Source organism: Nicotiana tomentosiformis, chromosome 2 (genome assembly GCF_000390325.3).
Source record: "Nicotiana tomentosiformis chromosome 2, ASM39032v3, whole genome shotgun sequence".
Classification (NCBI taxonomy): Eukaryota; Viridiplantae; Streptophyta; class Magnoliopsida; order Solanales; family Solanaceae; genus Nicotiana; species Nicotiana tomentosiformis.
Genome location: NC_090813.1, coordinates 108,942,931 through 108,954,455, shown reverse-complemented (window position 1 = coordinate 108,954,455; position 11,525 = coordinate 108,942,931). Strand labels below are relative to the sequence as shown.

Genomic DNA, 11,525 nt, shown 5'->3' with positions numbered 1-11,525 from the left:
TCCTTTGCCGCCACCCACCCAAAACAAGCTACTTTACAGGTGCTTTAGATTTCCAAATTGCTTTCCATGGCCAATCTGAATCATGCATCCTCTGTTGCTTTTCCAATACAGTGTAGCATCTGTTGACAGTGAGTTTTCCATCACCACTTGCTGCCCACATAAATGAATCTCTTATTATCCTACAAACTAACACTGTCCAGCAACTGTAGCAACTGAGCATATTCATCTATTTCCAAGTCATTTGAAGCCTCTCCTAAACATCAGTTGCCAACCATTATTTGAGTACAAATCTGCTATATTTCCTTTTTTGTTTGTGGAGCAACTGTAGTCTATATAAAACGGGAAATCTTGATCTGAAGCTCTAATTTCCCATCCATACATCATACCAGAATAAAATATTATTGCCATTCCCCAATTTCAGCTTAACAAGCTGACTATATTCACCCTTTAGATTGCTAATAGTACTCCAAACTCCTCCCATAGAAGAAGACTGAATTGCACAAGGAGCCCAATAATCCTTCCTTCCATATTTGACTTCTACAAGCTGCTTCCATAGTCAGTTGCTGCCATCATTAAACCTCCAAATCCTTTCTTGGTGTTGATAATAGTAAATCTTGTTGTCTAAGCTGTGAACCATACCTCATCCGTTACAACCTTCATAGTGATGGGTCCCCATTGCTGCATCACCAAAAAAGTCCTCCAGTTTAGGTGTTGAAACTTACCATACCTTCAAACTAAAGTCACAAGGATATTCATAAAATAAGCAAGAATCCCAAAGCATAAAACAAAAAAAAAAGACCCCATTTAAAGACAGGACAAGTTTTGAGCTGAAAATAACCTTTTGGTTGTTCTGACCTGTTGAATGCTTTCATAATACATAATGAACCATCAGACTTGAGAAAAATCACAGAAAATGAAGAGAAAAAGGCTGCATCGTCACCTTCAGTATTATAGCACATGCCTGGATAGTTGAGATGAGTTGGACAAAATCTAATACGGACTGAACTTGGAACATTGCTTGAGCCAGGTTGAGTGTGATGGTGATGAGGAGGAGGACCCTCTAAGCTGTTTATGTGAGGGGAGAGTGAATAACCAAGCCAGTGGGTTGCTGTTAGTGCTGCCGCTATTGTCATCATTACTCAGAAGACTTCATTTTCATTGCTATGGGATTGAAGACACTTATGAAGAGATTCAGAGCAAGTTTCTCTTGGAGCAAGGCGGCAAGTCAATCATTGGGAGACAAATAAACTAATCATACTCCACCCTTTCTTTTGTTCCCTCCATTTGAAACTTATTTTCTATTTTCGTTTCCTAGCCATAAATCTAAAAACAAAGTCTAAAACAACTGAATGGGCTCTGTTGGAGTTACATGAAGATTGGGCCACGAAGACTGGGCCAACACAAGAGTTGGAGCACTTGGGCCTAGCCCATTATTTATTTGTATCAGTTTTATTCTTCTAGTCTAGGTTTTTTATTTTTCATTTTTTAGGGAAAACAATAGAAGGGGTTTTCCTCTCTTTTCTTCTCACACACGACTTTCCCCTTTTCCTTTTCCTTATGAACCCTAATAAAAAATCTGCACATTAATGTTGATTTCTACATTTTAACATGGTATCAGAGCGGGTAATCTGGTAGTCCCCGTCGTTCTACATCGACCGATGTTACCCTCGTTCAATTTAATCGAGTTTATCATCACTGTTTCGACTTTCGCCGAGTTTCAGAATCTGAAGTTTTTCGTTGATTTTTTTGTTCAAATTTCGAATTGAGGAAGGTTCCTCGACTGCGTGATTCTATTTTGGTCGGAGTTTGCTGTTGATTATCTGATTTCTGTTGTTTTTCATCAAGGCTAGGGTTTCCGGTGATTATCAGAGTTCTGTTAGTCTTCGCCAGAGCTAAAGTTTCCCTTTCAAGTTGAAGTTTTTTTTTTCTCTCAAGGCCTTTTTTCTTCAGGTTGCAAAGAAGTGTGGTACACTCGTCTCTATTTGTTATCTTGCATGAATTGATTTTTGTGAAATTTTGTTGTTATACTATGTTATCATGGTTAATTCTACTCCAAACTCAAGTTTTTCTTCCCCTACGTATACTCCTGAACCTTCAAGTCCACTATTTCTCCTTCCTTCCGATGTACCAGGGGTATCCTTGATTACTGTACCTTTTTCTGGGACTAGTTTTAGGGTTGGAGGGGGAGTATGATCGTGTCTCTGTCTGCTAGAAATAAGATAGGTTTTATCGATGGGTCTTGCACTAAGCCTGCTGTGGATTCTCCCCAGTACAGGCAGTGGGACAGGTGCAATAATATGGTAATATCCTGGTTAATCAATTCACTTTCTCCAGATATAGCTGAAAGTGTAAAATATTTTGAAACTACTGAAAGTATATGGAAACAATTGAATAATAGGTATGGAACTGTTAATGAAACTAAGGTATTTGAAATAAAGAGAGAACTTGCATCTACTTATCAAAGGACTCTCGACATAGTTTCATATTTCAACAAACTTAAAAAACTCTGGGATGAATCGGGGGTTATGTGTATCAGCCATGCAAATTATTGTGTTTGTGCTGCTAAGGAAGGTCTCCAGAAAGAGAAGGAAGAGGATAGGGTTCATCAATTTCTTATGGGTCTAAATGAGGTTTATGTGGGAGTTAGGAGCAACATCTTGATGATGCAACCATTGCCATCCCTTGATACTGTCTACAACATTTTGTTGCAAGATGAAAAACAGAGACAGGTTATCCCCAATATCCAATTTAACTCAGAATTAGCCTCTTTTAATGCAAATTCCAACATTAACAAATTCCCTTCTCAACTCTCATCTACAAAACAATATACACAAAGGGTGAACTTTGATTCAAGCAACCAAAAATCCAATACTAATTTGTCTTGCAAGTATTGCAAGAAACCTTGTCATACAATTAAAAAATACTACAAATTACATGGTTTTCCACCAAATTTCAAATTCACAAAGGGATAAAAGTCTGGTACTGTTGCAAGTGCTGAGGGGCAGATTTCTGAATCTTCTGCATTGTATTCTCCAACTGATCAAAGCTCTTTGATCCTTGGTCTTACCAAAGAGCAGTACTCCCAGTTGATGCAGTTGCTCAATCAGTCTACATTGGGTGATTCAGGGACTCAACCTGTTCTAATGGGATCTGCCAATTTTGCTGGTAGTACTTCTTCTCTTCCTGTGTGTTTAAATGATAGTTCTACTGTGCGCATGTTGACTAGTGTAGCTGGAAGGGTTTGGATAGTGGATTCAGGGACAACTGACCACATGACTTCAAATAAGAACCTCCCTTTTAATATTACACCCCTTCCTGTTCCTTAGTTTCTCTACCTAATGGTTATAAAGTTAAGGTAACTTGTACAGGTTCCCTTACTTTATTACTATCTTTCACTCTACACAATATTTTGTGCATTCCATCTTTCCATTACAATCTAATTTCTGTGAGTAAGGTAATAACACAATTCAACTGTTATATGTTATTCACTTCTATTTCTTGCATAAATTCTACAGGCCCATTCTATGAAGAAGCTTCTGGAGCTTGGTAGAATGGACAAAGGATTATACAAATTTTACTTCAACCATTCTACTCCTTCCATGTCACCTGATAATTTTGTTCCTCCTTTCAATAATCTAGTACATAATGCTGAATTTTCTTTACATACAGATGTTAAAAATGCGAGCCACAGTTTTGCTTGTACTTTACCTTGTGGTATTGTTCAAAATGTACAAACTGAGAATCAATGTTATGTTTCTACTTTACTTTCTTGTACTGTTCCAAATAATATGAATAAAAATGATGTTCTTTGGCATCACAGATTGGAGCATGTTCCTTTTGTTCAAATGAAGTATATATCTTCTATCTCTAATGATTTGTCTGCTAAGCAGTCCTTTATTTGTCCTATTTGTCCTTTAGCTAAACAGCCTAGGTTATCATTTCCAGATAGTTCTTCCGTTTCTACTTCATTATTTCAATTTATTCATGTTGACACTTGGGGACCATACCACACCCAAACTTACTCTGGAGCAAAATATTTCTTGACAATAGTTGATGACTATAGCAGAGCAACATGGACACACCTTTTACACTTCAAAAGCTATGTCTTCACCTTCCTTAAAGCATTTATAGCCATGGTAAAGACACAGTTTCACCTTTCTGTCCAAAAGGTTAGAAGTGATAATGCCTTGGAGCTTGGTTCCTCCAATTCAGCTATTCAATTCTTTTCTGATAATGGTATCATACATCAAACAACTTGCCCACACACACCACAACAAAATGGTGTGGTAGAGAGGAAACATAGACATCTACTAGAAACCTCAAGAGTTTTGTTGTTTCAATCCAATCTTCCTACCAAGTTCTGGAGAGATTGTGTTTTAACAGCAACCTATCTCATTAATAGATTTCCCTCTAAAGTTTTGTCCAATAAGACTCCATTTGAATTACTTTATGGGACTGCTCCTTCTTATTCTCATTTAAAACCTTTTGGCTGCCTCTGCTATGCTAGTGTTCTCAAGTGTCATAGAGATAAGTTTCAACCTAAAGCATCTCCTTGTATTTTCATTGGCTATCCTTTTGCTAAAAAAAGGTACAAACTGTACAATCTCACCACTAAGTCTGTTGGAGTTACCTGAAGATTGGGCCACGAAGACTGGGCCAATACAAGAGTTGGAGCACTTGGCCTAGCCCATTATTTATTTGTATCAGTCTTATTCTTTAGTCTAGGTTTTTCATTTTTCATGAATGTGTTTTTCCTTATACTTTTTCACTTCTGCTCCTTCTCATCATTCTCCTCCAATGCCTACCTTTTATGATTCTACTCCTGATCCTGTTACTGCTTCCTCTGTCCCTACAGATCCTCCAGATCCCGCTCTCCCTACTTCTCAAATACTTGACACTCCTGATGCTCCCACCTCTGTCCACACTACTGCTTCTCCTCCTACTCCTACTTATCCTACTGTTTTCAACAGGCTCTCTGTGTGTGTGTATCACACTGAAAAGATTACCAAGAAGAACAAAGGGAGTCCCTTTAAACAAAAAAACGAAAAGCATATGATCCAGCAAGTAATGTCGGGCATCCTTCCTGCATTCCGTTGGAATCTGTGTTTGAGAAAGACGTCTTCTTTTGCTTTTCTTATGCTCCACCCCCTGCATCCTTCTTTGCTTTTGCTTTTCTACCTTTTGCTTTGTGTACCGCTATATACGTACTAGTATTACATAAGGAGACTGTTGATTCGAATCTAACCCTCGTGGATTAGTGCTTCTTTTTGTGGATAATGAATTTAAAAAAAGAAATTAATTTTTGAACTTGTGGTGTACAATGACGCATATATATTTTGTATGACTATAAATCATTGCATAAAGGTAAACTATTTTCAAATAAAAAAGGGGTCATTCTTTTTTGCACGGACTAAAAAGTAAATAAGTTCACGTAAATTGAAACGGAGGGAGTATTATATAAAAATGTGAACCAACAAAAGTCTCTCTTCTTGCTAAGCAGAACTGTACAAGTACGTACCAGCGTACTGGTTAATTTAATTGATCTAAAACCAATCTTAAATTCCATCATCTATCTGCTGGAATTTGATGAGCAACAAGAGAAATCAATGATCATTTTAGTAAATCCCACAGATAGTGAAAGTTAGCATTTACAGATATTGGTAAAATGTTGAAACACTTGTTCGGAAAATATTCAAGTGAAATCACTTACCAACCTCAACTTTTTTATTTCAAGAGAAATTTTCTTCCAAATACAACATCAACTTCCAAATTTATTTTTCTACTTCAGCTTCAAACATATATATATTAGATATCGTCCAAATGCCTGCTTTTGAATTTTGATTGAAGTAATGATGAGTAGCTCCACCTAACACAGGCCACTAGCAATTTGCCTATTGTGCATGGCCTAACAAAAGAAAAAATTATTTCTTTGTTATGCCCAGAGAACATAGCTTTCTTTCATTTCCATTTGGCTGTTGAAACAGATGGTTAATGGAATATGGACAGGAGCCTCTATTCTTCGCTCTGACTGCTTTGAATAAATCCTGTTTTTTTGGGTAATGTGGTTTACCCGTATATAAAGGTCTCTGATATCCTTTATTAGCATTTATGCTCTCCAGAATCGAGACAACAGCATATTATTACTACTTTTGGCTGTTCTAATATTACAAATGACAAATTATGGTTTAACTTGGTCTTAGAATTAAAACTAGTATATTGGCGGTATAGAGTCTGATCCGGTCTGGAGTAGTATGTGGGGGCATAAAGGAAGTAAGAATCGTCTCCGACGATATACCGTCAAAGAATGTTTTAAGCAGCTGATTTAGGAGATCAAATCACTCAGTCAATTCTCCTATCCAAACTCTAAGCTAAAGAGCTACTTTGCTCTTCTCTATAAAAGAAAACTATAGCATTCATCTCAACCTAGCTTAGGCAACCTCATAATATGTTAGCTTTGACTATTTTAGGCTTTACCTTTGGTTGTATCTGTTTGTTAGATTTTGATGATAGCTATTTGTGCCAAAATTCATGTTCTTTTGTATTAGAAGCTATGTTTAGATTTCATGAATGTAAGGAAATAAAAAATTATAGAAAGTGTCGATAATAGCATTCCATGCACTTTAATTAACTTTTAATTTAGCTATATAATAAGTGAGAGGCTGAATACATAGACAGCCTCTTAACTGTCTTTTTTTCATCTATACTAAAGCTTGTACATATATATATATATGCTTATTATATTAAAGCCCTCGCCAAAACTCTGTCTAAAAAAACCTAAAACGTGAGGGTCAAACGCGAATGACATGGCCGTAACACAAATCAAAATTTGACACGTTAACAAAAGGAAAAAACAAGAAATGTTGGCTAGCTCCTCCGTATCAAACTGACGCAGCAAAGTTTGATACAGTGTGAAGGTGATGGCAGCCGTGATAGCGTGAGTCGAGGCGGATTCAAGATTCAAACTCTATGAGTTCAATCTATAAGGTTCAATCTATAAAGTTCTTATTACTAAACTTATTATATCCTTAAAGTTATCAGTTCATATCGATAATTTATTGCGATTTTAGTTATTTTTTGTATATAAATTTGCACTCCGTATCGAAAGTTATGGATTCAATTGAATCTGGTGTTATAGACTACATGCGCCCCCGTGAGAGGAAGTGATTGATGCTGGTTGGTGTGGAGTTGGCGGCGGCGAAGAGAAAAATTTTAAAAATAAAAATTGTGTCTCAATAGCCGTACAAGTTTCAGTACAAAGTATCTAAGTAAAAAGAAGAACAAGTTTGAAGGGTGGCGTATGTATTCAACTGTCAAAAGATATTTCAGGTTCAGAAACCTCAAAAGTGAAATCATCATTTATTTACAATAATAGAAAGAGAGAAACAATAAAATTACCATCTGTAAAATCCATTTGTTTCGTTGTTGGGATCTTTAAGAAACGTGATTTTCGCTGGATTGGGGTGATTCGAGATAATAAATAGCTGCAAAGAAATGTTAATTAGATGATGCTGTTAAGATTGTGTAAAAATTCTTAAACTATTGCACAATTATGTTCTATCTCAAATTTTTCCTTGCTAAAAGAGTAGATAATAAATTTTAAATGATGGCTAATGTTTAATTAAAAGTGGCTATTTGCCATTTTTTTCTCCTGTGAGCCTGCTAAGCCCAAACAAGGCTTGATTAATAGCTTCAAGGATACATCGAGCCCATTATTATCTTCGAGCCTTCTGTCCCCAACTTTTGTTCCATTTTTCAAAAGATAATACATAATTACCCTGCTTTTCCAGTTGCACCCTTATACTTTGCGGGAGTGCTATGACCCCCTAGCTTTGTTTAAACCGTAAAATATATCACTTTTTTGGGTCATGTGACCTAGAGAGTGAATACACTTTCGTGGAAAATGTATGATGGCCATTATTTTGTCAAATGGAGTCCATCTCGCATAAGCATAAGTATCTTTGCAAAGTGTAGACTTTGTTGGTAATATTCTTTGGGACCCAAAAATATTGCATTGTGTGTTGGACATCATTTGCACAAGTTGTATCTCTTCTTTTACACCTAAGAGGTCAAGACTTTTTTGCCTATAAAAGGGAAGGCCATTAGTTCATTTAATACACATCAACAAGACTTGTCTTCAATTCTTGTTTCTTCCTTTCTTCCTTTATTAAGAGTGTTTTGTATGAGAGTTAAGTGTTGGGAAGCACTTGTGTGAACCCTTTCTTTGGAGTGATCTTGTGAGGTTATTTTCTTAGGTTATTTGGGATTAATTGGAGTGTTTACTCTAATTTTGTACTCTCTTTTGTACTCTTATTCTTATAGTAAATTGCTCCTCTCCGCTTGTGGACGTAGGTCACTTTGACCGAACCACGTTAAATTTGTGTCTTCTTTATCTACTATAATTGTCGTTGTTATCAACTTCAATTGTCTTTGTTATTGTCATTATACCGTTGTTTGGCTATATTCCGCACTACCCGGGTTCCCGATCCTAACAAATTGATATCAGAGCCGGATCTAACCGGGTTAGTTTCGATAGCCAAAATGACTCTAACAAAGACCTGTGTTGAGAAATTTGACCGAAATGCAAACTTCGGAATGTGGCAATTAAAGATGGAAGCTATCCTAATTCAGGATGGCTTAGACTTGGCGTTGCAAGGAAAGGAGAAGAAGCCGGATAAAATGACGGACGAGGAGTTTGCCATCATAGACAAAAAAATAAAAGCAGGTATCATTTTAAATCTCTCAAATGAGATTTCACGTGAAGTTTCTGTAGAAACCACAGCTAAAGGAATGTGGGAAAAATTAAAAACCTTATATATGAAGAGGACGGTAGAAAATAGACTTTACCTGAAGCAGAAGCTTTATACAATTCTTATGGGTGAAGGTACCTCTATTCTCTCTCATCTTGACGCCTTTGATTCCATTCTTATGGATTTGAGTAATATAGATGCTGAAATTAAAGATGAGGATCAAGCTGGGTTACTGCTTTGTTCTCTATCCCCATCTTTTAAGCATATAAGAGATACTATGCTTTATGCAAAGGATAATATCTCTTATAAGGATATTAAATCTATCTTAAAATCAAAGGAACAGATAAATAGTGATATTGTTGGGGAAGCTAGTGGAACTCAAGCGGAAGTTGGCTTGTTTGATAGGGGCAACTCCGACTCCATATCCAGATACAATAATTTACAGTGTCGCTATTGTCATAAGAAAGGTCACATTATCTCCGAATGCTATAAGCTGAAAAATAAAGAAAAGCATAAGGAAAGAAAAAATGAGCACAAAAATACTGACACCGCCGAAACTAGTGTAGCAACTGATGAGATTGAGGGAACTATATTTTTAGCAACTGAAACTAGTTTCAGATTAGACAATGAGTGAATTTTAGATTTCAGTTTTTCATATCATATGTGTCCTAGAAGGGACTTGTTTTCTACATATGATTCAGTTGCATGTGGAGTTGTCCAATTGAGTAACAATGTTACTTGTAACGTTATTGGCAAAGGTACAATTCGGGTCAAAATGTATGATGACGTGGTGAGAACTCTCACCGATGTTAGATATGTTCCTGAGTTGAAGAAAAATCTCGTATCTTTGGGCACTTTAGAATCTCTTGGGTGCAAATTCACTGGTGAAGGTGGAATTCTGAAAATTTTTCAAGGTGCTCGTGTGATCATGAAAGCACACAGATCTGGTTCGTTGTATACTTTATTGGGCTCCACTGTTATAGGCCCTACTACAATTTTGGTATCAGACAACTTGTCTGATTTTGATGGCATTAAATTTTGACATATGCCCATTGGGGCTTTTGCGGAGAAGGTGGAGCAAATTTACTATATCATCCAAAATTAGGCCAAGGTGGAGATTTGTAATATGGCCATTATTTTGTCAAATGGAGTCCATCTCACATAAGCATAAGCATCTTTGCAAAGTGTAGACTTTGTTGGCAATATTCTTTAGGACCCAAAATTATTGCATTGTGTGTTGGACATCATTTGCACAAGTTATATCTCTTCTTTTATACCTAAGAGGTCAAGACTTTTTTGCCTATAAAAGGAAAGGCCATTAGTTCATTTAATACACACCAACAAGACTTGTCTTTAATTCTTGTTTCTTCCTTTCTTCCTTTATTAAGAGTGTTTTGTATGAGAGTTAAGTGTTGGGAAGCACTTGTGTGAACCCTTTCTTTAGAGTGATCTTGTGAGGTTATTCTCTTAGGTTATTTGGGATTAATTAGAGTGTTCACTTTAATTTTGTACTCTTATTCTTATAGTAAATTGTTCCTCTCCGCTTGTGGACGTAGGTCACTTTGACCGAACCACGTTAAATTTGTGTCTTCTTTATCTACTATAATTGTCATTGTTATCAACTTCAATTGTCTTTGTTATTGTCATTATACCGTTGTTTGGCTATATTACGCACTACCCGGGTTCCCGATCCTAACAGAAAAAATATTAAAACTTTAATTTTGAAGCATTTTTCTTTTTGTTTTCTTCTTCATTTTCACGTTGTTCTACTAAAATTCAAACTGATAAATTTTATGTCATTTCTAACTTCTCTGAATGTCTCAACCAGTAGCCATAGACATTCTCTTTAGCGACGGTAATGGTGAACACAGAGTCGGTGATTTCTCCGGCAATAGAAATGACACAATTGATCTATCAATGCTCCACTCACAATTCCATCTGAAAAGAAAAATCAAGGCATGGAGGAGTACTAATTGGAATGCCACAGCCTATATCGTCCTCATCCCAACACCATTTAAGCCTTTAAAATCCACTCATCCCTTGGCGATTTATATTTCATGTCTGATTTTTCTAAATCAAAAGTCTCTCTGTTAAATATGCTTAGTGGGTTCTTTAATTTTAAACCCTAAGTCTTCCTATGAAAAAATCAGAGAGTGTGCCACCACACCACTACTGCTCTTTCGATGGCCACCACCTCTCTTCTTCAGTCTCCCACTCACTTTTCACCATCTTCCACTACCTAATTAGACCGTCCCTCCTCCACCGGAAGAGGCGCAACGAAAATACAATGAAGAAAGAAATGGGGAAAATTTGAAATTAAAAAAATATTAAGAAGAATGAATTAATTGGGAGAATGGAGGAACTGAGAAATGAGACTTGAGAGGGGGTGGGATTGGGGAGAAGAAGAAAGGAAAAATAAAAAATAAAAGGTAAAATAAATAAATAATGAATAAAAAGAGAATTTTATAGTATTAAAAAATAAAAACACATGTCGAAATTTGGTTGGTGCGTACCATCCACCGATTTCCTTAAAACTGATGGTTATCTCAAAAGGTGATATTTATTACAGTTCAAATAAAGTCAGGGGGTTATAGGAACCCCGCAAAGTATAAGAGTGCATCTGAAATATCGGGACAACCCCAATGGATAATTATGTAAGCCGGTATCGTGCAAATCACAAGTTCCCATATCATGGAAAGGAGATGGCTCGTGATGCAATACTTTCCTTGTTCCCCTAGCACTCAGAGATAGGGATGGCAATGGGGCGGGTGCGGGGCG

At 36.6% G+C, this 11,525-nt stretch overlaps 1 long non-coding RNA gene across 1 annotated transcript; it reads right to left on the bottom strand.

The window, feature by feature from the left end:
- Positions 1-229: 229 nt before the first annotated feature.
- Positions 230-1,354, bottom strand: LOC117274473 (uncharacterized). The gene is made up of 2 exons (XR_004504582.2): positions 839-1,354; positions 230-678 (listed from the first exon to the last, which is right to left on the bottom strand). It is a non-coding gene; the product is annotated as an uncharacterized lncRNA (long non-coding RNA).
- Positions 1,355-11,525: the final 10,171 nt, after the last annotated feature.